The sequence below is a fragment of the Lissotriton helveticus genome, chromosome 12, assembly GCF_964261635.1.
Source record: "Lissotriton helveticus chromosome 12, aLisHel1.1, whole genome shotgun sequence".
Classification (NCBI taxonomy): domain Eukaryota; kingdom Metazoa; phylum Chordata; class Amphibia; order Caudata; family Salamandridae; genus Lissotriton; species Lissotriton helveticus.
In genome coordinates, this window is record NC_136073.1 from 851,771,864 (window position 1) to 851,797,257 (window position 25,394).

The window sequence follows — 25,394 nt, forward strand, 5'->3', positions numbered from 1 at the left end:
TTCCCCTTGGGCCATGCTCCACAGGAGCTCATCACTGTTGAACGCCTCATGAAAGACCTGGAGGAGAAGCGGAGCCAAGGCATCCTGGTATTCCTGATAAAACTCTGATGGAAATCCGTCACTCCCCGGCGACTTTGCGCGCGGTAAACAGGCCAAGGCCGCACGGATCTCCGTCAACGTCAGGGCCGCATCTAGCTCCTCCCTAGCCGAATCAGAAAGGGTCGACATATGTATGTCCTGAAAGTAGGGGAGATAAGAGATCTCCGAGACAGCTGGGTCTGCTGCATAGACTTGCCGCAAGTGAGAGTGGAGGACCCCAAGGACGGCCTGCTCCGAATACACCACTTGTCCGGTCAGGTCCCGTAAGGCTACGATACGCTCAGGGGTCTGCTCTCTCCGCAATATCCATGCCAGTAGTCTCCCTGACTTATCTCCCTCCCTGTGAAGGCGCTGCCTATATTGGCCCAGCGTATATTTATCCAGTCTATCCAGTACGTCTTGTACCCTAGCACGGATGGCTTGTTCCTCTCGTTGCTGCAGGACACTGGGGTCTGTTATAAGTTGAGCCTGCAGGAAAGAATTTTCCTCCTTCTGGAGGTCTCGGAGGAGCTGTTTCCAGACTCCGTAGGTCAGCCCCATACAAGCGCCCCTGACCACGGCCTTCAGGGCCTCCCACCTAGTGGCTGCGGATAAGCTCCCCTGCCCCAATTAAGGTCTACATAGTCCCCAATGGCCGTTCCCACGTGTGCTTTTCCTATTGGATCCCTGAGTATATCCACTGGCAGCCTCCAAGTACGAGGACGGGCAACCGAAGGCCCCCACTGAACCATGCAAGCTACCGGAGAGTGGTCCGACAAAAAACAAGCCTGGTGGGTAACCTCCACTAACATGTTAAGCTCGGTATTAGCCACTAGGACTCTATCCAGGCGGCTGTAGGTGTTGTGTGTGGGGGAGAAGCAAGTGTATATCTGCTGTGTTGGGTTTCACTGGCGCCACACATCCACCGCCCCTATGTTTCTCATGACCTCCCCGAGCTGCACAGTCATACGGGGTTTGGTGCCCTCCCGAGGTGGAGATCTATCTAGGACCGGGTCCAGGAAGCAGTTGAAATCCCCGAGCCAAAGTGTCGGGGTCCCCAGGTCGTGAGTCAAAACATCTTGCAAGGCCCTAAAAAAGGTCGGGTCATCAGTGTTGGGGGCATATGAATTTAAGATGACAATATCCCTGCTGTCCAGTTTAGCCCGGAGGAGCAGGTATCCACCGTTGACGTCCGCTTCCATATACTGCATAGCGAACGGTACTCCCGGGGCCACCCAAATCAGGACCCCCCTGGCATATGTAGAGTAGGACATAATACAGCCGTCCACGCCATTTTTTGGCCAACTTCTGCGCTCCGTCATCCACCAGATGAGTCCCCTGCAGACAAGGAATGGACACACCATGTCTGCGGAGGAAGGAAAGGACCCTGTATCTCTTAGTGCATGTACCTAGCCCCCTCACATTCCAGCTCATGAATTTGTAACCCATGATGTGCAACCTATCCTACCCCACCACAACCTCCCGCTTCCAGAGCAAGCCCCTCCGGTGCCCGACCTGTGATACAACTGATGCCAAAAACATTCCCCTTGAACACTCCCTTCAAACAAACCCCCCTCCCCCCTCCCACGAGCAATATATCAGCAACAACCAAACATGCTAATATACCCTTTTTCTGCCGGTGCCAGGACGTGCACAGCCAACCCATTCGCCCAACGAGGCGAAAAGCGCTCAAAATACAGAAAACAAGATACTCCCTCCCCCCCATCCAGACTCCCTACATGACCCGATTCAAAACATTTACACCGGGCTCATACTTTCTAATCAAAACCAAAGGAAATGATGGACGGAGCATTGACAATACAAGCACTCACCCCCAGTCAACTGATCTGGGTTTAATCCATCACCATTCTTTAGCCCACTCTGCCACCCCAGTTCAGACATGGCCATATGCAAATCAGTCTGACCCTGTGCCTCATGGGAACAGTCCAGCCCGAACTGCCAAGCAATGCCTTCCCTGGACCGGAAACAAGCTTCCCAGGACCGGTTTCTGGCATTGCAGCCGTCTTCAGCCGGGCTTGCTTGAATCCAGTGGCAAAGTGAGCAAAGTTGGCAGGGTATGCTCAGACGTGAGTCCTGCTGTTTTCGAATGTGAGGTTCGCTGATTCCCTCGCTGCCTTGAGGATACAGTCTCTGTCACTGTAATTGAGGATTTTGGCGATTAGGGCCCGTGGAGGAGCCCCCGGCCGCGGCGGCGGGACCAATGCTCTGTGGGCTCGCTCTATTACAAAGACCTCCGAGAGACCCCTAGGGCACAGCCGGTTACGAATCCAGTCCTCCAGGAAGCATTCCACATTTCCAGCCTCTGCCCGTTCCGGCACGCCCAATACCCTGATGTTGCTGCGGCGCGCCCTCCCTTCCGCGCCCTCCGCTCTTCTTTCCAGGTCTCCGGTCGTAACCTTGAGTTGCGCGACAGTCTACTTGAGGGATGCCACCTCCCCTTGCAGCTGTGCTATGTTGCCCTCAGCATCGGATACTTTATCAGCTACCTTCCGCAAGTCCGTACGCAACAAATTCACGTCTATTGAGACAGTCTCTATTTGGCGCTCCAGGGCCGAGTGTGAACCCTGGATCGCCTTCAGTAGCTCAGCCCGGGAAGGCTCCCCGGTCTCCTCCGCCCCCTTCTCTTGGCCCTACTGACGCGTGATCCGCTGGGATGGCAGCCTTTGAGTGGTATATTGTGTTATGGTGTTTGGCTGAGTGGAGCGCGACATCCTGTCCTTTCGCATGGCAGATGCCCCGTCTGTCCTTTTCAATTCTCCGATAGGCGGCAAGGCCTTCTGTGGTTATCGGCTGCCCTGTGTCGAACCCCAGGCTCCACGAAACCTCTTCGGGAGCCCACTCACAATTCAGCTACTGCGGCTCTTTCAAGGGGTCAGCGACCATCAAAGCTCTTTCCTTCACTACCAGGAACTCCTCTCCGACCCTCATCAACACAGCAGAGGAGCTACGGTCGTGTCCCGCCACCACTCCACTCACCATGCACCACCGCTTTAGTTGGGAGGAGGCGCCCCGAGGCCGCCGGCAGGCCTCACCCCTCGCGGTCTCCACAATGCATCTCACCCGTGCCAGGCCTTTCCAGTCAGAGGTGCGCCCTCGCCATCAAAGTACGTCCGCACCCAGCTGCCTCCCACAAGGTGAGGCTATCCCTGGTGTTGTGTCCCACACTGCCTTCGATCTTATTGTCCTGGGACCGCAGGGGGCCAAGGTCGGCAGCCAGGTTCCACGCCTGCTCCCCAGGGCCGCGACAGGTAGGCCCGGTCTAAAGGAGGGGGGACGCGCTGGAGTTGCACCCCAAATGTCCGCTCCCACCGGGCCTCCCCTACCCGGTCAAAACCCGATCCCACGCCGCGAGCCGGCTCCGGCGGCAGACTGATGCAGGATACTACAGGGGCAGTGCAATCGGGCCTATCCTGGCCCTCAGGCCCCGAAGGGACGTCTCCTCCTCCCAGCGCCGGCTGGCGCAAGGGCCTCTCATGCTCCTTCTCACTCCCGGCCCCACTCGCTCGGCTCCTACGCCCGGGGACCCAAGGTGACAGCAGGTCCCCCGCCGGGTCCTCCCAAGACAGTGCCCTGTCTGCAATCGCTGTGTTCGGGCGGTCCCAGGGTCCCTCACCTCCGGGTGCGCAGGCCGATGTCTAGGGCCCCGCCCCGCTGCAGGCCGCCTCTGCTGACCCTCCGATGGGCCCGTCAGTCACCCACACGGACTCCTCCGTCGCCAACCGCCTCCGCGGGTGGTCGGGCCTCAGCTATTATGCCTCCCGGTGGTTCAGGGGCAGGTCCGGGGCACTCACAGTTCCTCCCGGTGCTCCGCAGAGTGCGCCCACCGCCGCCCCGATTCTGGCTGGGAGGGACCGACCGCACAGACCGGGGTCCCCTCCCCGGTACCCTGATCAGAGGCACTCCAAGGGCAGGATCCGAAGAGTCGGCAACGCGCACGCTGCCCCCGGACCCCCGATGCTCCGCAGGGCCTCTTCCGTCAGGCGCCTTTCTCCAGCACCGGGCCTCAATCCTCGGCCTCACGTAGCTCACAGTCCGGGGCTCCGCTGCGCAGCGAAGTTTCTCGGCACCTCCAGGCACGGGATGGCTGATCTCCAGGAGGTGCTCCCAGGCATCAGGGGGTCGCGGTGTGTCCAATTTTGCCCCTCGTGAGCCCTCTCAGAATATCTTTACAGGATTTCTGGGCCGATTTGCCGGGAGCCGGAGGAGCTCACGTCCTGTCGGCCATGCTGCTTGGCCACGCCCCACATTTTTTTATATTAACTGTCATGCCATGTGTTTGTAAAATATCCAAAACTTTTCTTAACAAAATATAGTGTTGTTCTATATTTTCAGAATGAACAAGAATATCATCTTGAAAAGCCTGAATCCCGGGATAATTATCAAACATTTTGTCCATTAGCCTTTGATATATACTAGCAGCAGATGCTAATCCAAAAGGTAGTCTTTTGTACATGTAAACTCCAAATGGAGTAACGAATGTAGTAAGTGGTTGAGATTTGGTTGACAAAGGAATCTGATTATATGCCGAACGCAAATCAATAGTGAAAAAGAATTTACTACGGCCCAATTTTGCTAACATGTCATGAATTTTTGGAAGTGGATGGGCATCAACAATAATGTTACGATTAAGAACTCTTAAGTCTGCGCACAGACGAATGTCACCTGAATGTTTTCGAGCTACAACGGCAGCTGAAACCCATTTGGAAGACTCAACAGGACAAATTATACCTCGAGAACACAAAATATCAAGATGTTTTTTAAGGTCATCTCTAACTGAAAGAGGTACAGGACGTACTTTTTGAATCACTGGAATTACTTTATCTTTCAACTTAATAGTGTGTTCAAAATTTTTAACAACACCAACACCATCACTGAACACACTTTTGTACTCATGGAACAACATGTTTAAAGTGGAATCTTGTGTGTCGCTGTCAGAAACAGCTAAAATAGGAAAATCACCCAAAACAACAGGTTCTGGATGCCCTGGTTTAAGTATTATGCATAAACTAGCTTGGTCACTCCAACCTAATATGTCTCTACCGTTTACAGCTACATAGATTTTTGTGTGAATAATTCTGTTCTTGAAATCAATAACATCGTTAAAATATCCAAGCGTAATGATGTCGTACCCCCCAAAAGCTTTAGGATTAACATCAGTTGAAAAAAAGCTTGTATTAGGCCATAATTTGTGAAAAGTTTTCTCATCCAAAATGGTAATTGGCGAACCAGAATCCGCCATAACATCAATATCGACAGGACCAATTAACAATCTACAATTAGGCCCTTTGACAGTGTTACCGTCCAGAGAATCGATTTCAGTGGATAAAGTGGCTACATTAAGAGCTTCACAAATTTCATCCTCAGTATAAACTAAATTAACCTAACTTTTATCTTTAGGTACCTTGCAAACAGTGAAGAAAGGACCAATCTTTTTACAATTGTTACACCTTTTTCCTTGAGCTGGACAGTTAGGATTATTACCCACATGAAATCTTGATCCGCACCTGTAACAGAAAATATTAGGTTTTCGATCAACAACTTTCCTATCTTTAAAACGAGTATTGACTGCATTAATATTACACTCATTACTGTTATTGGAAGATAAAGACATGACATTAGTGGTGGCATTCGTTATTGAAGATTCTTCTAAACTTTTTGATGAGGTGACAGAACACTCAATATTCTTGACAATGACCATTACTTCATACAGTGTGGGGTTTTTGCAAGTTAAGATTCGCTCCTGAATCCTTTTGGTGTAACAGTTGAATACCAACTGATCGCGAAGTGCAGTGTCAAGATAAGAACCATATTCACATTTTGAAGCAAGTACTCGTAGTGTGGCTAGATAATCCTCAATTGATTCTTCAGGCAACTGTTTGCGTTTAACAAAAACATGACGCTCAACCATTATAGATGGTTCATCTTTATATTGTTTCCCAAGGCGAGCTAAATAAAGCCTCTGTAAAAACATTCCACGAATCATCAGAAGTTGAACTTTGAATAACAGGTAAACTGTCAAAAAGTTGTTGCTCTGCATCTCCAAAATGATTAAATAAAATTGCCCTTTTTCTAGAAGGTGAATAATCAAGAGCATCTATGGCTTCTAAATAGTTAGTAAAAACTCTTAACCATTTATGCCAGGGTGTAGGTGGCTTGCCTGGAACTATCAAAAAACATGATGGAGGTAAAATACTGTTGTTGGAATTAGCCATATTAACATAACGGGTACAAGATGAAAGGTTAGAAGGTTAGAAGTTTAGAAGATTGGTGCGGTGACCAGGCCGTCCAACTGGTGTAATATCGGGTGTAAGAACCCCATGTGAAAGGCTGAATCGATATATTTCCGGAAGTCAGTGGGCGTGATGGTATGTGAAAAAGTCATGTCACATGCTAGTGAACCCGTTGGACTGGCTGGTCACTGCAGCAATCTTCTAACCTTTCATCTTGTATGTAAATACCGTTTGCGGACACTTAGCTGCTAGTTTTACATCCCGGGCCTCCCGCTCGTAAGGCAACTAATATCTGTAATTACCGTTTACAGGCATATCTGTGATACCCACACTTTGAAGTCACGATTCCGTAAGAGTGTCTTCTATCAGTGTCTATGTTCACAGCACGTTTCACTTATTCGCACTAAGCATGAACGTACCGCGATCACACCTAACAGCTCACTTAGACACCGAGGTTACCTATTCTTCTAAGTCACGATTCCGTAAGCATCCTAGCTTCTCCGTTTAGCGTTTATGTTCACATCACATTTTCACCCGTATGTGCACGAGCGTACCGCGATCAAGCTTCACAGATTAATTAAATATGATGCCACGTCGTATTTTCTCCTGTTGCACCCTTATGGCTATCCGCCATCATACATTTGCATATTTCAGATGATTTTTACTACTTAAGCACCGTGGAAACTCACCATTCTTTAACCGTTGTTCACCTTATGCATGTGGTTATAAGGTTGCTTTTCCCATGACACTTACTGACAGACATACGGGGCATGTCCAGTTTATAAATTCCTGTTTTGGTTACATTTACAGATGTGTCCCCTGACGAAGGGCACAATGTTGCCCGAAATGCATCGGGAATGATGTACATTTATGTTCAATTTTGAATGAATGATCTTACCTTTCAAAAACTTTGAAGAAGTTTAAACTTGATGGATTGATGTAAATAAATGTCATTTCACAACCGACGCCATTGGCTACATCACTTTTTGTTTTAATTGCCAACCCACTAAGTGGGGTACAGAGCTGTGCACAGGGGGACATCTCCTACAGAGGAGGTGCAACTTGATTGTTTCATTTACTAAACACTTTGAGGATTGGAAAGTGAATCCCCAGGAGCATGCAAGAATACAACTTTTGGAAAACTTGGTAGTGCGTGTCTTAAGGTATTTTATATTCCATTGGCACCCATATCCGCCAAGCCATGAGACTCAGAAAATTGGCTCGAATCATCTGATGGATATCTCCTCCCGGTCCCTGAGGGATGTTCTGAAAGGTAAAAGCCATTACTGGACAGTCGCATTATATCTCCAGAACTAGTGGCAACCAAGGCCGAGACATCCAAAGTGGAGTCACCAAATTTATCTCCGCTCATTGTCACCTGGTTTGCGTCGCCACTCTGTTTATCATGATGAATGTGGGAAAACTTCATTCAATCCTTCAGATTGTGCATCAATAGGTGGGTGGTTCACATGTGCGCTCTAACCTCAGCTAAGTTTAAGATAAGGATCAAACTAATTATTTCATCCCACATTTGGTGCTCCAAACGGAAAGGTAGCCTCCAAAACACCTTTAAGAACCAATAATAGCTCTGTTATAGGAAAAGCCTTTGAGCACAGAATGAAGGGTAGTCCAAACAGAATAATCATATCTTGTGTCTTTTATTATTAGTCTTCAGGCCTCTAGTCATGCCTTTAGTCAACACGTGTTTCATTGTAATGGCGCTGTGCCTTTGACTTCACTTGGATTAAGGAAAAAGCAAAACACAACTAATTTTAATCACCTTCTCCAGTTCAATACACATATATACACCTTAATAATAATTTGGATGAGGCCTTCAGTCATTTCCTTACATACATAATCAACTGTTATAGTCAAAGAAACAATAAATCTCACCAAAGCTGACATTGTCATTTAAGGTTGTGAGGCCCTAATCGCCAAATGGAACCCTTCACCAACTGCCTCCTGTAACTTCCTCTTTCTTTACAGACTACCACCTAGCAATGCAACATTTGTAGACACGTTTCTGGACACAGTTTCAACCTCATGACACTACACTCCAATCTATGCATCCTTGGTGACCTAAATATATGGTTTGACAAACCCAATATGCCTCCTCCAATAACTATCATCACTGGCTAAACATAGAACCTACACCAGATCATCCATAAACCCACACACATCGCTGGAAACATCCTAGATGTAATTTTTGCAACTCCAGAACTAGTTACTTTTCAAAGGATTACTCCAGTCACATAGTCAGACCACCATCTGCAAGCTTTCCATCATAAAACACCACAAATCACCACACCTAGGTCCAGCATACATACAACCACATATCGACCATGTAATAAACTCAATTTTGAATACTTAGAAACACAACTAATATCCAAAACAGATCTAAACACAATAAATTCAGTTGAAAAACTCTATCAGTGGCTCCAGGAAGCATTTGTTATCCTAATACCACTAAATATAGCACAAAAGAAAACAAGCACTTTGGATGAATAAAAAACTAAAAAGATAAAACAACAAATTGCAAAGCAGCACACACCTGGCTCAAAACACCTACACACTCTTAACAGAATATACAAATCAACAATCAAAAAACCTTAACATAAAAGGTGCTAGTAACGCAGGATTAAAAACTGTTAAATGAGCAAATAAAGAATTTTATCAAATTCTCACTGAATTTCGTAATCCTAAATGCACAGAAGGAACCTGTTTCTCAAGAATTTATTGACATACTGGCAAATCATTACAGAAAAAAGCAGATTTGTTGGACTCCTATTTAAAACAAAGGAAAGCCACCAGCGGCAATCCATTTCCAAAGAAACTCTCCACGAATAGGCTAGCCCAGCCTCTACATTCCTTTAAACTATTATCAGAACGTCAACTTATGGATCTGTTCAAACAAGCAGGCCAGGCGGCTGCCCTTCTGCACCACAAAACTTCAAGAACATTCTTTTAACCAACTCTGCTGCCACATCAGTAAGAACAATCATCAATAATTCTTTAAGTACAGGAGTCTTTCCAGAAGACTTAAAAAAAGGCATAAATACGCTCATTATTAATGGAAAACAACCTGGATTCATATGACCCAAACTACAGACTGGTTACAAATGGAACTTTCTTTGGCAAACTGATAGAAAGAGCAGTATTTACCCAGCTGTCACAATTAATTGAAGATAACTCCATACGTTGCAAATTCCAAACAGGATTCAGTCAAGGAATAGGCACAGATCTGCCCTCATCACCATCTACGATTACCTTAAAAATGCAGTTGACCAGAAAGGGGTCGCTGCACTACTTCTCTTGGACCTTTCAAATGCCTTCGACACAGTTGATCATGCCACTCTAATCCAAAGACTCTATGAAGCAGCATAGAGGGGACTGCTCTTGACTGGATCACATCCTACCTTCATAACAGAATAAATGTAATCCATACTCCCCCTTTCTCATCCAAACCATATGTCACAAAAGCAGGGATCCCTTAAGGTTCTGTCATCTCACCCATGCTTTTCAACATCTACATGAAATCATCAACAGAATTGATCATTGAATTTTAGCTCACAAGCTACAACTACGCAGATTACACATAAATATTTCCTAAACTGGAAAGCCCCAAATACACTGGAAACTCAAAAATCTTCAGTAGCTTCCGACCCATTGATCAGTAAATGACATGGAGTCATCTCAAATTAAATGCATCCAAGACTGAAATACTCACATGTGGCGATTGGAAAAATTATGACCCACTCTGCGCCTGGCCTGCCGATTTGGGATCATCTCCCTAATTACCCAAGGAAGTAAGAAACCTTGGAATTTTATAGCAAGACATGAGGCTACTATTATGCATAACCTTTTATTAACTCCTCCTGAGCAGCAACACCACTTAAAAACTCTCAGAATGGAACTTAATAACATCATCACAATTAACAAGTATGTTCAAACACATAAAGCCCTTGCATCCTCCATTTTCTTACTCTTGTTGCTGCTTCTGAGCAAGCTCAGTATATTGTTATGTTTGGAATGTTTTAATTGTTTTGGCTGTTTGTTAATGTTAATCCAAGTAATGCTACCCAATTTATGGGTACTATGTAATGCATGGGTACTGACAAACTTTCTTTCAGGGACCAAATTTACAGTGTGGTTTGTGTCCGAGGGCCGCACGGGTGAGGGCGGGGTCAGTGGGGGAAGGGTGGGGCTAGAGCAACAAAAAAAACTGTGACCATGAGGTTGAACACAGGTCCCTGCAGCGGACGCCTTCGTCAACTGAGCTACCAGACCCGGTTTATATATAAATATATATATATATATATATATATATATATATATATATATATATATATATATATATATATATATATATAATTCTGCCTCCCTCCCTCCATCCCTCTATCTCCCTCTCTCTCCCTCCCTGTCTCCCTCTGTCTCACTCACTCTGACTGTCTCACTCCCTCTTCCTCTCTCCTTCCCTCTCCTTCGCTCTCCCTCGCTCTCCCTCGCTCTCCTTCCTTCTCCCTCCCTCTCCCTCCCTATCCTTCCCTCTCCTTTCTTCTCCTTCCCTCCCTCACCCTCACTCTCCTTCCCTCCCCCCTTTCCCCTTTCCATCCCTCACTCCCAGTGCTTTAAATGGGCCGGTACTCACCGGTACTGAGTACCGGCAGTTCCAATTTTTCTAGCCCTCAGTGCCGGCACTTTTTTTGCTGTCAGGGAGAGTACCGCTACCCTGATTGGTGGCACAGCAGGCTTAGGTTCTATATTCCCTACAACACATGACGGATGCCGCTCTGCTTCCGGCTCTTGTAAGTCATGAAGTCGACTTTTGAAGGGACGCTGGTAAAGTCCAGAGGCGTCCCTTTGTAATTCCTCTCACTGCAGGGGTTTGGAAGGGTTTGCGTCACACGCTGTGATTAACAGAGCAGGGTCTAGCCAGACCTTGCTCTGTTGATTAAGCGTGTAATGACCATTCAGCTACAAATGCTTTAGCCTCGCCCCCCTCCCAGCTCCCTCTCCCTCAGGTGCATGGAATAGCCTGGGCTGGTGCTGCACTGGCCACACTTAAGCGAGTGGCAGTTCAGCACAATCATCGACCTTTTCTTTTCATGTTTGTTTTTTAACAGCGCAGGAGCTGCTTTCCTTTGTGTACCCATCAACTAATCGCTGCATGTACATAATAGCGAGGGATCCGTGGGTTTGAAGGTAGCCCTGCCCAAAGAGCAGTGCGTAGCAGGGAACGCTGCAGCCCTCCAGAAATGACCTCCAGTGACAACTGGCAATAGATCTGGATGGGGGGACGAAATGATGAACATAGAAGGATGGGGAGGGAGGGATGTAAAAAGGTGAGGTGACAGCTGTTAGGATTGGCACTTTTTTTCCAGTTGAAACTGCCAGATATTTGTTTAGTTGTTCAGTTCTGAAATCGGGGCTTAAAAATGGCATTGTAACACAAATTAGTGCAGAGTTCAAAATCTGCTGTATTTCTTGTTAACTTTCATTATCGTTTATAAATATATATGTATGTATACGGAAATACTTTTGCACTTTTGAAGTGATTGAATGATTTATGCTTTTATTTACTGTTATATATTTCATATTATGTATCATCATGCCGTTGCCTTAGCCCCGCCCCTAGCCCCGCCCACTTGACACACCTCTAGCTCCTTTTAATGAGTACCTGCACTTATTTTTTCCCATTTAAAGCACTGCTCACTCCCCTACCCTCACCCTCACCCCCTTCCCTCACCCTCACTCCCTCCCTCACCCCCTCCCTCACTCCCCTTCCCGCTCTCCCTCCCTCCCCTTCCCTCTCTCCCTCCCTCACTCCCCTTCCCTCACTTCTTCACCCCCTTCCCTCACCCCCCTTCCCTCACTCCCCTTCCCTCACTCCCCTTCACTCACTCCCTCCCTTACTCCCCTTTCCTCACTCCCCTTCCCTCACTCCCTCCCTCCCCTCACTCCCGTCCCTCACTCCCTTCCCTCACTCCCTTCCCTCACTCCGTCTCCCTCCCTCTGTCTCCCTCTGTCGCCTTCCTCCCTCTGTCGCCCTCCTCCCTCTGTATGTCTCCCTTTCTCTGTCTCCATTTCTAGGTCTCCCGTTCCCTCCCTCTCCCTCTGTCTCTGTCTCCCTCCCTTTCCCTCCCTCCCTCTGTCTCTGTCCCTCTACCTCCCTCTGTCACCCTCTGTCATCTCACCCCGCCTGTGTGTCACCGGGCTGAGACAGCTTCCCCAGCCAACTTCCCCAGCACGCACAGACACACAGCCCCACCCTAGCAGTTCACAGGTCTTTAAAAAGACCATTTGCATGTGAATGGGACTTTGCTGTATTTCTCCTCCTCTTAGCGCCCCTGCAGCTCCACTCTGGCCTCGCCGGAATGAATCGCCCGGCCCCCACAGAGCAGCAGAGTCTCTCCGAGTGTCTCTGCAACCGGCAGTGTTTGCAGACACTCTGAAAATGTTTTTTTAAAACACGGGTACGATGTCTCAGCATCCGCGGGCCGCAGCGGAAGGCTTGCCGGGCCGCTGCCAGCCCGCGGGCCGTACTATGAGTACCCGGGATGTAATGTATTTGTGGGTTCTATGTTATGTATTCATAAATTTAGGTGTTTGTTTTTCAAATATCGCATTTAAGGTAATAAGGGGAGAGAGGTTCATGGTTTATTTAATTCAGTATGTTAAGGTCTGATATGTTTTAAAGCACTCCGTGCGTATTATTGAAAATATAATCGTTTCATACCTTCTGGCGGTTGCCGGTTTGAAACGGAATTCGAGCGCAGGCTGTACCGACGTAGGAAAACAAAATGGATGAAGCAGTAGTCACTTGCATGTTTTATCTGCATCGTTAGGGGCAGTGGATAGATTTTTAAAGGAATTTAGGCACGCATACAAATACTGAGGTTTGTTTAGACTGGCAGGCGAGAAGGTATCTAGGCATCGGGCGCTCGTGTTTAGACGCTCATTGTCGAATGATCGCCTGAGGAGGGAGAGAGCAACAGGAGAAGGAAAGTGAAAAGGAAGTTTATTTAAAGGATTAGAGGTTAAAATTTTCGGTTGTTTTAACTAAATATGGAGAATATCGAAGGAATGGAAGGAAATAAGGATGATAAGTTGAGGAAGATGGTGTGTGAGAAAGTGAAATCAGTAGTTGAGGAGACTTTTAAACAGGTTTTGGGAAAAAGGGATAGGAGGATTTTGGAAGAGGAAGGGTATTTTTCAATATCAGATGAAGACATTGAGAACAGAGGTCCTGGAGGTAAATGCATTAAATGAAAAGGCATTTGGAAAGGAGTGATAAGAATTAAGGGGGCCCAAGCGCCTCGCAAAGTTGTGGTGTCCTTGGCGGCACAAGGAAGAGTCACCAGCACACTGTATCACATGGAAATGGTTTTGAGGATCATGAGACACTGTCAAGTGTGAATTTAGAAGAATATGTGCTTGACTTAGAGTACAAGGATGACTATGAGAACGAGGAAGGTGATCAGGAGGTCAAGTCTAGTAATAGGGTTATTTTGGGGAGAAATTATTTGAACCAAGTGAGATACGCCAACCCAGGGTGAAGGACTGGTGGCCCAAGGAGCATGTGTCTCAATACATTAGGATGAGGATGAGAAAGCCTTTGGAAAGGGAAGAACAAAATCTGATGTGGGCTGAGTGTGCAAGACCCGTTATTGATGAAAAGGTGACTCTGACACCTAACTTAGATCCGGATCGGATTACTTATATGTTTAAGATGGGAAAGGATCCAAGGAAGGGTCTAGAGAAGTTACTGAAGTTCTGCCAGAACAAGTTACTGGATGTTTTGGGTCCTTTAGCAAGAATCTTTGATTATGTGGAAGAGGCATGTTTAAAGGGTTCAGAGGTGATCTTTTGCTATTGAGAGGCTGGTGTCAGAGGGCGATGTGCTTTTTGGGAAATGCCAAGGTAGGATTATTAACAGAGAGACACAGGACTCTGTTAATGAGAATTAATCCCAAGTTAATGGACCTAGCTAAGACAGAGTCAACAGAAAACGCAAAAGTTTTATTATTTGGAGATGGGCTAGTAAGATCTCGAAAAAAATGCATTAAGGCTTTTAAGATTCTGGATAAAGCCCAGTATGCTATGCTTAGAGTCTTTCAGAGTAGTGGTGTTTATGGAAAGGCCGGTAGGAGAGGGCAAACTACTGACTGAGCAGGATTCAGAGCCCAGTATAATAACACCACTTATCAAGGATTCAGTGGTTACAGAGGACAGGCAAACAGTACCCCTTTCTACTCTCAAAGAGGGAGGAGTGCGCTCAAGGGGACAACCCGGTGGACAAGGACAAGGTGAGTATGAAGAGTACTTTTGGTTTTACCCCTTTAAAGGTGGGAGGAAGATTGACATTTTTCAGAAAAAAGGTGGCAAAGTATAACTGCAGACGCTTGAGTGTTGCAAACTATAGCAGGTTATACGACATAATTCGAGTCAGTGTTAGTTCAATAGGTGGAACCAAAAGAGTTGGTGTTGCAAGAATATTTACAGGTTATTCAAGAGGAAGTAAATCAGATGATACAGAAAAGTGTGATTATTTGAGTAGAAGAAGGGGAAGGAAGGTTTGTGAGTACCTTATTCATAGTGGAGAAGAAGGACAAGGGTTTGAGTCCGGTGATAAATCTATGAAATTTGAATCATTTTATAAAATACAGGCACTTCAAAATGGAGGAGATGCATTGTCTGAGAGATTTATTACAAGATTTAGATTGGATGGTGAAGATAGATTTAAAGGATGCCTATTTCACCATTCCAATGGCGAAAGAGAGTCAGGTTTTTCTACAGTTCAGATTGAAGACTCAGGTATTTCATATCCAATATCTGCCATTGGGTTTGTCAGCAGAACCTTGGTGTTTCACAAAGGGGATGCGAGCGGTGGTAGGGTATCTGAGAGAAAGAGGAATGAGATTGATAATTTATCTGGACGATATTTTATTGATGGATCAGGATGTGGATTTACTTTTGGAGGAATTGAAGGTGATGAGGAATTTATTGGAGAGTGTGGGTTTTGTGGTAAACATGGGGGAGTCAGTGATGATTCCATCACAGAGTTTTGAGTTTTTAGGATTTGTAGTGGACACAAAGGAATGTGTTTTGAGTTTGCCAGAAAAGAAGGTAAATAAAATCAAGCAGGAGGTTTTTTCGATGTCAAAAAAGGATTCTGTAAAGCTACAGTTGTGGAAAAAAAAAGGATTCTGTAAAGCTAAGGGATTTGGCTGGAGTGATAGGACTTTTGTCTTCTTCAATTCAAGCAGTTTTCCCAGGTCCTCTTCACTACAGGTCGCTTAATGTTCAACTGATCTAGGATGCCTGTGTAAACTTTTAAGAATCCTCCCTCTACGATAAGTAACACTAGGTTGCATGGATACATTGGATATATGGTCCTTCAGTAATTGTCAATAGTAGGCAAGTGCCAATGCCTCTGTAGAACTTTCCAAAATGTACTCACTTCTTTATTGTAATTGGTCATTTTTCTAGCTTTATTAAAAATATATTTCTTCTTTTTATTAGTGCAAAGAGTCATGTTATAATCCAATCTCTTAGCCTTAATCCTTAGAGAGTTAATATATTCCTATCTAGCCTCCCATAATAAATCTCTGCTCCCTATCCTGAAGTGCCTGCAAGAAATCACATTCCAACTACAGTTGCACCTTGCTCTAACCATCTCAATTCATGGTATTGCATGTATTTGAAATTTAGGGAATGAGCTGGTGGCATCTAGTAATGCATTACAAGAAGTGTTTTTCAAAACATTCTACTTTGAATCTCATTGTCCTTGATATAGAATTTAATGTCCAAAAACATTAGGTATTCATAACTATAATGTAATGTAAAAGCCATACTATAACCATTATTATTCAAATATTCAGAAAATGTTTTCAATTACGCTAACATCACCTGTCCAAAACATAAAGCAATCCTCGATTAATCTTCCCCAGCAATACATGTGTTCAATCCAGTTTGAACAACCCAGGCACCATTATCTCCTGCTCCTCAAACCAAGCCATAAATAGGTTTGCATAAGAAGGGGCAAACTTAGACCCCACTGTGATACTGCAAAGTTGGCAATACCACCGCTCATTAAATAAGAAAATATTGTTTTCAAGCATAATTTTTGTCATTGAAATAAACATATTAGTATGATCCAACAGGTCTATAGCTCTTGTCTCCCCCCCCCCCCTCCCCGCACACCATTAGATTTCGGCGGGTTTGACTTGACGAAATTTAACGACGACTGAGTTATTTAATGCATCTGTTCATTATCCAATACGTTACATACCTTCAAACTTGTTATTCTGACCCATGCGTGAACAGTGTTTTACCCATGGGTTGGAATTTAACCAACCCACTCGGAATCAGGCCCTAGCACTTTCCATGTGGTAAAAATTAGGAGAATTAAAAGCACTTATTTAAGGCTGCCGTGAGTAGCAAAGAAAGAATACTATAAGATGATATCATGCGTATTTATACAGTTAAGGAAATTGCTATTGAATGTTGGAGTCATGTGTTATTGATGACATGTTTCTTTAATAGGGGAGACATCTTCTTAGAAATAGAATGAGGGGCCTCCCACATCATATCCAGACCCAGCCAATACCGCGACTTTCTTACCCTGTTAAACCACAGCAACTCGCCTTTCTGGCTGTGGAGAGCTAGTAATTCCACCACTGCCTCTTTTGCGGGAATCTCCGTATTGTTAGTCCATATTCTTACCTAAAACAACAATGCAAGCTAGTAATTCCACCAATGCCGCTTTTACGGAAATCTCTGTATTCTTAGTCCAAATTCTAAACCAAAATAACATTGCTTTGAGGACGGCAAAGTATGAGATGGATTTAATACCTAAATCGAGGCGTAGTGGCAATATTGGTGTGTTAATTGGGACATTAAGTATTGCCCTTAAAAATTTGTTTTCCACTACCTCTAACTTTTTCATATTCTCCAGATCCCACAGTTCGGCTCCATATAATGCTGCACCTAGGCCTTTGGCCCTGTGTATTTCTAGTGTGGGAGAAATTGGGCGAAAGGTTGAGCGTCTTAACCTCCTTGCAATTGCGCAGTCCACTTATTATAATGACGGCTCACTCTTCTGAATTTGGGGAGTCCATATTAGGTTGGCACTGATTCTGACTTCCAGGTAATCAAAGACCTTAACCTGCTCTAAATGCTGGGTACCCAGCATCAATTTCCCCTTAAATAGTTTGTAGGGGTTAAAACCATATATTTTGTTTTGGAGCCATTTATCTCGAGGCCCGATCCTTGCAGGCTCTATTAAACTTGTTCAGAGTATTTTGAATACCCATAACTTGTTCAGAGTATTTTGAATATCCACATGTGCTGTTTATTTTAGTCAATTTCACTCTTCTCAATAGTGTATACATTTCTTCACCAGTGGTGGAATCTAATATATTTATTACGTGGGCTGGCAATGACTGCATAGTAATTAATGATAAGTGGTCACTAGTCTACTCTGGCTTGACTGAGAAGTCCAGCAGTCGTGTCTAGAGGGTTTTACTGAGAAAAAAGTAGCCCAGTGCTAAAACATTGTTGAAAGGCTTGGGCAAATTTGCCCCAGTGGCTCCATTCTGTGCAGACTTTAGTTGGTATATGTTAAGAAATGTATTTAGAATGCTACCTGCTGCGTCAATGGCGTTGTGACCAATCGAGCTTCCCCATATTACGAGAGTTGAAGTCTCCGGCGACAATTAGCTCACTGGAGGGGTGGGAATAGACTAGATCTTCTAACGTGCCTACCAGCTCTCCCATCTTGCCTATCTGGTTTGTATTTGCTATTGAAATATACATTTATCAAAAATATGGATACATTGTTCTTGTTCATCCTTATTCCCTTGAGATGCACAGCCTGAGCAAGATCAGTGATGAGTTCAATTTTTGCAAATCTGATAGCCAGGGCCAGATTTACATAAACGGACATGCATTCCCGAGGGTCTGCCAAAAAGACTGAGCTTCTTAGCAGTAAGTTGGATTTCCACAAAACTAGAGATTATTAATGGAGGTGTTGTCAAAGTCTCTTGTACACATAGCAGAGCACAACTCTGAAGAAATGCTAGTGCTTCTTTGTTGTTTATGGTTAGCCGACCCCAGTCATTTAGTTGATGTGAGTCGGGTGTGTTTGTGATAGGTCTGCGTGCTGCCACTGGCCTGTTTGGATCGAGGGAGCACCAAATCTCCAAGGTGGGTGGTTGCTGGGGTATCTGGCCAATATTACTTTTAGTATGCACCTTCCTTGAGATTGTAGTACCCATGTGCTGGTGTTTCCCATCAATATATGCAGATACCTTTCTTGTTGGGGGTTCTCGACACAGATTACCCTATTAGCAAATTGTTCCTTCTCCGTCAGTATATTCTGGGCATGTTCACTATTTTGCCTAGTGGTCACTGTAGATTCTTTAGTTACATGGATGCTTAGTGTCTTGAACTGGACTCGTAGCAGGTTGTCGGAGGTGAAATGTGCCAGGTCTGGGATATGTTTTAGGATTTGCAAGATATTTGCCTGATAAAAGTGTCCATGCCTCCATGTGAAGTGTAAATACCATGACCATGGGCCCGATTCACAGAACTAACTTAAGACAAAATCTGAAACTTACTACCACTTTGGTATTCACAGAAGGCACTTACTCATTTTGGTATTCACAGAAGGCACTTACTCATTTCGGTATTCACAGAAGTCATTTAGGAGTCCTAAAGTTAGGAGTCCTAACTTTACTACTCGCGCTGAGAAAAATCCTAACTTTAAGACTTTCCGTATTCACAGAAGGCATTTAGGAGTCCTAAAGTTAGGACGCCTAAATTCCTGCTGTGAATACCTAAAGTCTTAAAGTTAGGATTTTTCACAATTTAGGAGTAGTAAAGTTAGAACTCCTAACTTTGGGACTCCTAAATGCCTTCTGTGAATACCAAAAGTCTTAAAGTTAGGATTTTTCTCATTTTTTTGCAAAAGAATGGCTTTCATTCTGCTTAAAGTATCAATTCGTATAGAAGAGATGTGCAGTGACGGCCATAAAGGCAACTCTCCCTGTCTGTCTTGGTTTTAGGAAACAATACCTGCATATAGCAAGTGACCCTGGCTGACACAGTTACTAGATATGGTACTCCTGGCAACATGCCACAGCAGCTGTGATCATTCAACATAAGGTAACTTCCATTCGAGAGTTGTCCAAAAATTGGATCAATCACCGCGCCTGGTGAACCTTGCACGTGGCAGGATAAATTATTAGAGGTACCATCACAGGCCCCGAGTAAGTTTATATCCTGACAAAGGAGTGAACAACTTAGTGCGTTTTCACAGTTTTTCCCGCTAATAAACACTTCACGTCCCCCACTCCAACATCTATGTGTGAACGGTAATTCCCAGGATGTCTTGATGTATTCTTTACCCAACCTTTCATATGTGCCTGCTGGTATATGTTTTAGGCAAGACTGAAAATGGAAAATTGTAGCAGGCAGAGTGATTGTTCCATGTATTATCCATTCAGTAGCTGGTTTTTCTGCTACTGTAAATGGCAATCTTTCCAGTGTTTCAATGCTCAGCACAGTATGGTCTGCTCCCCTTTGTGTCAATTTGATCTGTTTATCAGTGAGATTTAACTCTGAAAACAGTGACGTAGTATTGATTAAACGCCAAGGCACATAGCCTGAACTAATGTTTTGCAACGTCCAGCCTAATAGCATGATAGAACGTAATTGTGACTGACCATGTTGCAACATGACCAAGTCCTGTTCCATGACGTCTATGGCAGAAGACACTATGCTGTCCAAAGAATATATCCTGGACGACAGAGTCGTTAACCCATTGTCAACCACAGAGTTGAGTTTTCTCTCTTAATACAATCAATTTCTCGTATTCTTTCTGCAGTTTCTGCTTGCGTAATCTTCCATACTTCATTATAAGCAGCATAGATATCGGCATATATAAAACGCAGTGTTCTTGGTCCTAGCAAGAATTCTCTAAGATCAGCGCCATCTTTAAGTAAAGAAAAGTTTTGCTTTACATCCTTAAGTGTAGATCTATATAGCCAATCAAGGCAGAGCTTCCCTACACTGTATGTTGTTACTATTCCTGGATGCTGTCTCTGAACATATCTTGGATCTGGCCTATTGAATGTGAAACCCTGTGTTTTGTTCAGGAATCTATCTTGACAGTTGTTTGTGTCTGTGGGACAGATTAACCATTTATTCCAATCTGGATCTGTTCTGTTGTTATGCAAAATAGTATGTACATCGACCTCCCCCTCTGAAGTGTTATCACTAACAGGTGTAGATGTAGGTATAGATGGGTTGTTCATGTCTTTTATCTTGGCTAACCCAAGGCAGGACGTCTGTTGGACAGTGTCATTCAAAAACATAATTTGCTCAGGGATGATGCAGGCTCTAAATAAAGCTTCTACACCCGCCAATCTTTTGTACCCCAGACAGTTGTTGTCTCAATGTTGTCTTTCCAAAAGTTGAAACCTAGTTTAGACAGTTGGGCATACAAAGCTGCAGAATAAATCTGTTTGGTATTTGTCAACATAATTTCATTCCTGTTTTGTTTACATTTTTAAAATAAAATGATTCTGGATTGGATACACTGAACCCTGAAAAGTATGGAAATTTCCTAAAAAATGTTTTTGAGCTACCCTTTGGTGGAGTAGGACAATGTTCCCATTGGTTATACATTAATACATTTCTAGGATTTGCAGATCTGTGCAAGAAATGATGACCATAAGTATTATAACAATACATTTGTTCATAGTCAGACATCATATAATTAACAGTCTCGAAGTCCCAATCATCAGAAAAGGTACTAGACGAAACAAAGTCACTTAATGAAATCTTGAATAAGTGTGGAATCTTTAGCAGCTCCGACGGGCCAAAAATGTCATAGTCAGTTCTGTCCCAAGCTATACCCCCTGGTATAGGAACGGCAGTGATGTTCAATGATGACAAGTCTCTTTGTTCACGGTGAGATGATTTATGTGGCTTGAGGAGTAAGTTGATGTTCTTACTTGCTGTGTCCATTTTGACATATCTTCCATTTATCAGCATCCCCAAAGCTATTAATAGAGTCAACCAAATTAGAAGAAGAAGCACACCCAACACAATCCAAAGTTCACTCCAAGGTGAAACCAGATACATCTTTTCAAGGTGATGAAAAAAGTCTGTTGCTTGTTCTTTCAAAGTACTTTTTGCTGGCGTCATTTCAGGCTCGCTGGGATCCTCGGAAAACGTATCAAAGTTAATGAAGTAGCCAGAGGCAGTTGTCAATTGTTGGGATGGCATCAGGATTCGTTGAAACCGCTGGAACCACTTGATCACTTGTCACGTTTGTGTAGACGGATGCTACTTCGTTGTAGACAGGTGTTTCTTGACGAACTGTTATTTGGGTATCAAGAGGTACAAGTTCCATAGCTTTGTTGCTTAGTCCTTCATTTCGCACTGCAGATTCTTCAAAGGTCATGAGTCTCTCAGTTTGAACCTCTTGGATAGTAGCCAGAGCTGGGCGTCTGCTACATTGGCAGAGTCCACTTGGCCTACTGCTTATTATCGGCCACATGATGTGGTTTGACCAGGTCGATAGATACAAATCTGTTCTCCTTTTTACCAGCAAGGGGCGGCAGTAATACTGTTCTTGATCCGTGGATTGCTAGGACAGGTACTGGTTGTCTGTAATAAGGCCCAAATTCCTTCTTGTCCGCGATCTTGTCTCGGGCTAGACCACCAAGCTTTGGGATCCAGACAGGCCTTGCTGGGACGGTCGGTTTCTCTTCAGTGGTTGTTGGCTTCAGGAACATGTTACTTTGTTTCGTTCTTATTTCATTTAAGTCCTGTAAAACAGCCAAACGGTCTTTGATATCAAAAGGTTTTTGGTCTACCACTGAAGTCTGACAATCGAGGTCCGCTACAAACATTCTAGTCCCAAAAAGGACTTCATATGAAGTGATACCCCCTAGAGAACTTCTTGGCAGATTGTTAAGACTACGTTGGACACTTATTAGATGTTTGACCCACCCGTCACCCGAGCCGAATACCCTAGCTATTATAGATTGCTTTATGTCCCTTTTTTTCTCCCCAACCAAATTTCCCTCAGGATGGAATGGACTAGAGTACTGCAATGCAACGCCCAAATTGGCCATGGCCTCCTTGTAAGCTCGAGAGCTAAACACAGGACCCTGGTCAGAATATAACGTGCCGACTGCGTATGTGCCAATAAAGACTCGCAAATCTTTTATAAAAGTTCGAACGTCAGCCGAGCGCTGAGGCCACATCCAAATGAACCTTGTCTTAATATTTGTGGGACTGCATTTGTCCACAGGGACGTCTGCATGTAGAAAGTCGAATGCTGTCTAACAATGGTGTACTGGGCTGGCTATGCTATAGTCAGGTATCTTGCGGCGTTCTGTGCTGCGATCTCTATTGCAGTCTATGCAGTCAATGACAATCATGTGAATGTGAGCATTCATTCCTGACCACCAGTACGTCTCCTTAACAGTTAATATCGTTTTAGAGATCCCTTGATGTATCAGACCCTCTCCCAAATGTGCTTCATATATCAAAGCTACTCTACGTTTCCTGTTTGGAATTACTCTACCCCCCACTCCAGGGATTCGAGCAAAAGGAACGGAGTTTGCATCAATTATATATGAGTATTCGAGTGGAGACTTATTAGGTAACGCCTTTGCTTGTGGCATTGACAGCTAGCATTAATTCACCGTCTATTTTCATTTTTGAACGAGTGATTGCAGCTACGGAAGCCGTTTGCACAGCTGACTTTGCGGCTTCATCAGCCAATGAATTCCCTTTAGCGTGAACGCCATCACGTTGATGACTCAGTGTATGTATCACGTGAGTGTTTTGTAGTCCTTGTCGTAACTGAACTACTTGTTCCCAAAGCATTTTATGCTTGATTGTGCCACCTTTCGCATCTTTGAAACCGTTTTGAATCCATTTCTGCAAGTATTCATTGTAAGATTGAACACAATAATACGAATTGCACACTATGAGTGTGGAGAATTTGCGGTCCGTATTCTCAAGCGTCATCTTGAATGCTTGTAGTTCAGCTCGCTGAGCTGTACAATCTCCTAGAGATTGCGTTTTAGTGACCATTGGTCGGAATTTATCATCGCGCCAGCGACCTTTAATAATTGTGCACGCCGCACTATAGGCTTGTTTACCCTCCGTAGCGGGATGAGCTGATCCGTTAGTATAAATTATACATTCATACTGCTCTAGAGGCAGAATTTCAGTAGGCAGGGGACATTCTTGATCATATTGTAGAAATGCTTGAGTTTTCAAATAAGGATCAAAATCATATTCAACATCTGTTGCAGAAAGAGAATTAACCCATTGTATCCATCTCGGATGTAAAGCTTTAGCATTGGGTATGCTCGCTTTCGTCACTGCCTCAAAGGCAGGTACAGGAGTTACGACCATAATGCGTTTCCCCTGTGATAGGGCTCTTTCTTTTGCTACAGCAGTTTGAACAGCTGTCAGAATTTCTTCTGTAGAAGTGAATTTCATTTCTGCTTGTGTATACAGGTGTGATTTGTAAGCTATTGGTACCTTTTCACCTTCGTTAAAAGGTAAGTACTTGAATCCGCATTGTCCTGGAATGATTCGGATCACTAAGTTGCGTACGTTTACGCGTGTTTGCAAATGTTTCGTTGCTAACATGTCTGTTTGCAGTGAACGCAAAATTTCTGAGTGTTTTTGTGGGTGAACAACCTTTACAACAAAACTTTTACAACGAACTACCATTACAACGAAACTTTTACAACGCAAACTATTACAACGCATAGCGCTGGGGGGCGCTCTAGGATAGGGAATAGGTTTAATGTACTATCCAACACCTTCCCTACTATCCACGGGGACTGGAGTTGAAATAGTAAATTAAACTATTCACTATCCAGCGCCCAAAAGCATTATGCGCTGTAATGGTATGCGTTGTAAAACTTGCGATGTAAAGGTAGGCGTTGTAAAAGTATGCGTTGTAACGTCATACATCCGTTTTTGTGTCCAATTAACTGTTTTAAAATCAGGTTTGATTAATTCGTAGAGAGGTTTAACCCTTTCTGCGTAATTTAGAATGTATGTTCTTCCAAAATTCAGGAAACCTAGGATTGACTGTAAGTTTTTCAGCGTTTTTGGAGGTTGGAGCAGCGCACACTTTTCTAAAAAGTTGGCTGCCAGGTTTTTGCCTTCACTTGATAATTCATATCCTAAGAAGAGAACATTGAGGTGGGCAGTTCTCAATTTTTTTAAATTGAATTTGTACCCATCAGAGGCGAAACCCAGTTTAATGGTGTTCACCCTGTTCAAGTGCCTATCCAAGTCATCGTCTGTTAGATAGATGTCATCTACCTATGATAATGCTTCGTCATCATACGTTTGTAGTAACTCTGTTACCGTCGCTGAAAATGACCAAGGACTATTCTTGAATCCCTGAGGGAGACGACAGAAGTGACGCTGAGTCCCCATGATTGAGAACGCGGTCAAATACCTACTTTCTGGTGCAATATTCTGACAGTAGAATCCGTTAGAAATATCTAATGTTGTTTTATATTTTTTACGCACAATGCTATTCATGTGCATTTTGTACTGCAAATGTTTTGCAACAAGAATTTAAATATCTGTAGTCCAAAACTAGACGATATGTATTGTCTGGTTTGGAGACGGGAAACAAAGGATTGTTTATTGACGAGGTGCATGTTTCAATCACCCCCTGGTATTCAAGTTGATCTAAGATCTCCCTGTCCTGTTTTTTTAGCTTATTGCTTAACTGGATACTGCCGTTGTGCAGTTGGTTGATTTTTAACTGGATTTTATGGTGAGGAGAATCCTCATCCCATCCTACATGATTTTTGTATGCAGGAGCCTGGGCAACTGCCCATTTCCTGGCATAAGTATATTTTAAATGAATTGGAATGTGGTTGGAGAAGGCTGGCATAATGATGTCTTCGCCATGTGGGCACTCACTGACAAATTCTGGTGGCCAGTCTTGTTCGGCTAGAAGAATGTCATAACCCTTAGAAAGTCGCTCCCAAAAAAGTGCTC

The 25,394-nt window shown here is 44.3% G+C and overlaps 1 long non-coding RNA gene across 1 annotated transcript in view; it reads right to left on the reverse strand.

The window, feature by feature from the left end:
- Positions 1-25,394, reverse strand: part of LOC144798957 (uncharacterized) — an 88,056-nt gene that overhangs the window by 42,176 nt on the left and 20,486 nt on the right. Inside the window, exon 2 of the long non-coding RNA XR_013603709.1 lies at positions 5,501-5,603. This is a non-coding gene — a long non-coding RNA (uncharacterized LOC144798957). The remainder of the gene's footprint in view (positions 1-5,500; positions 5,604-25,394) is intronic.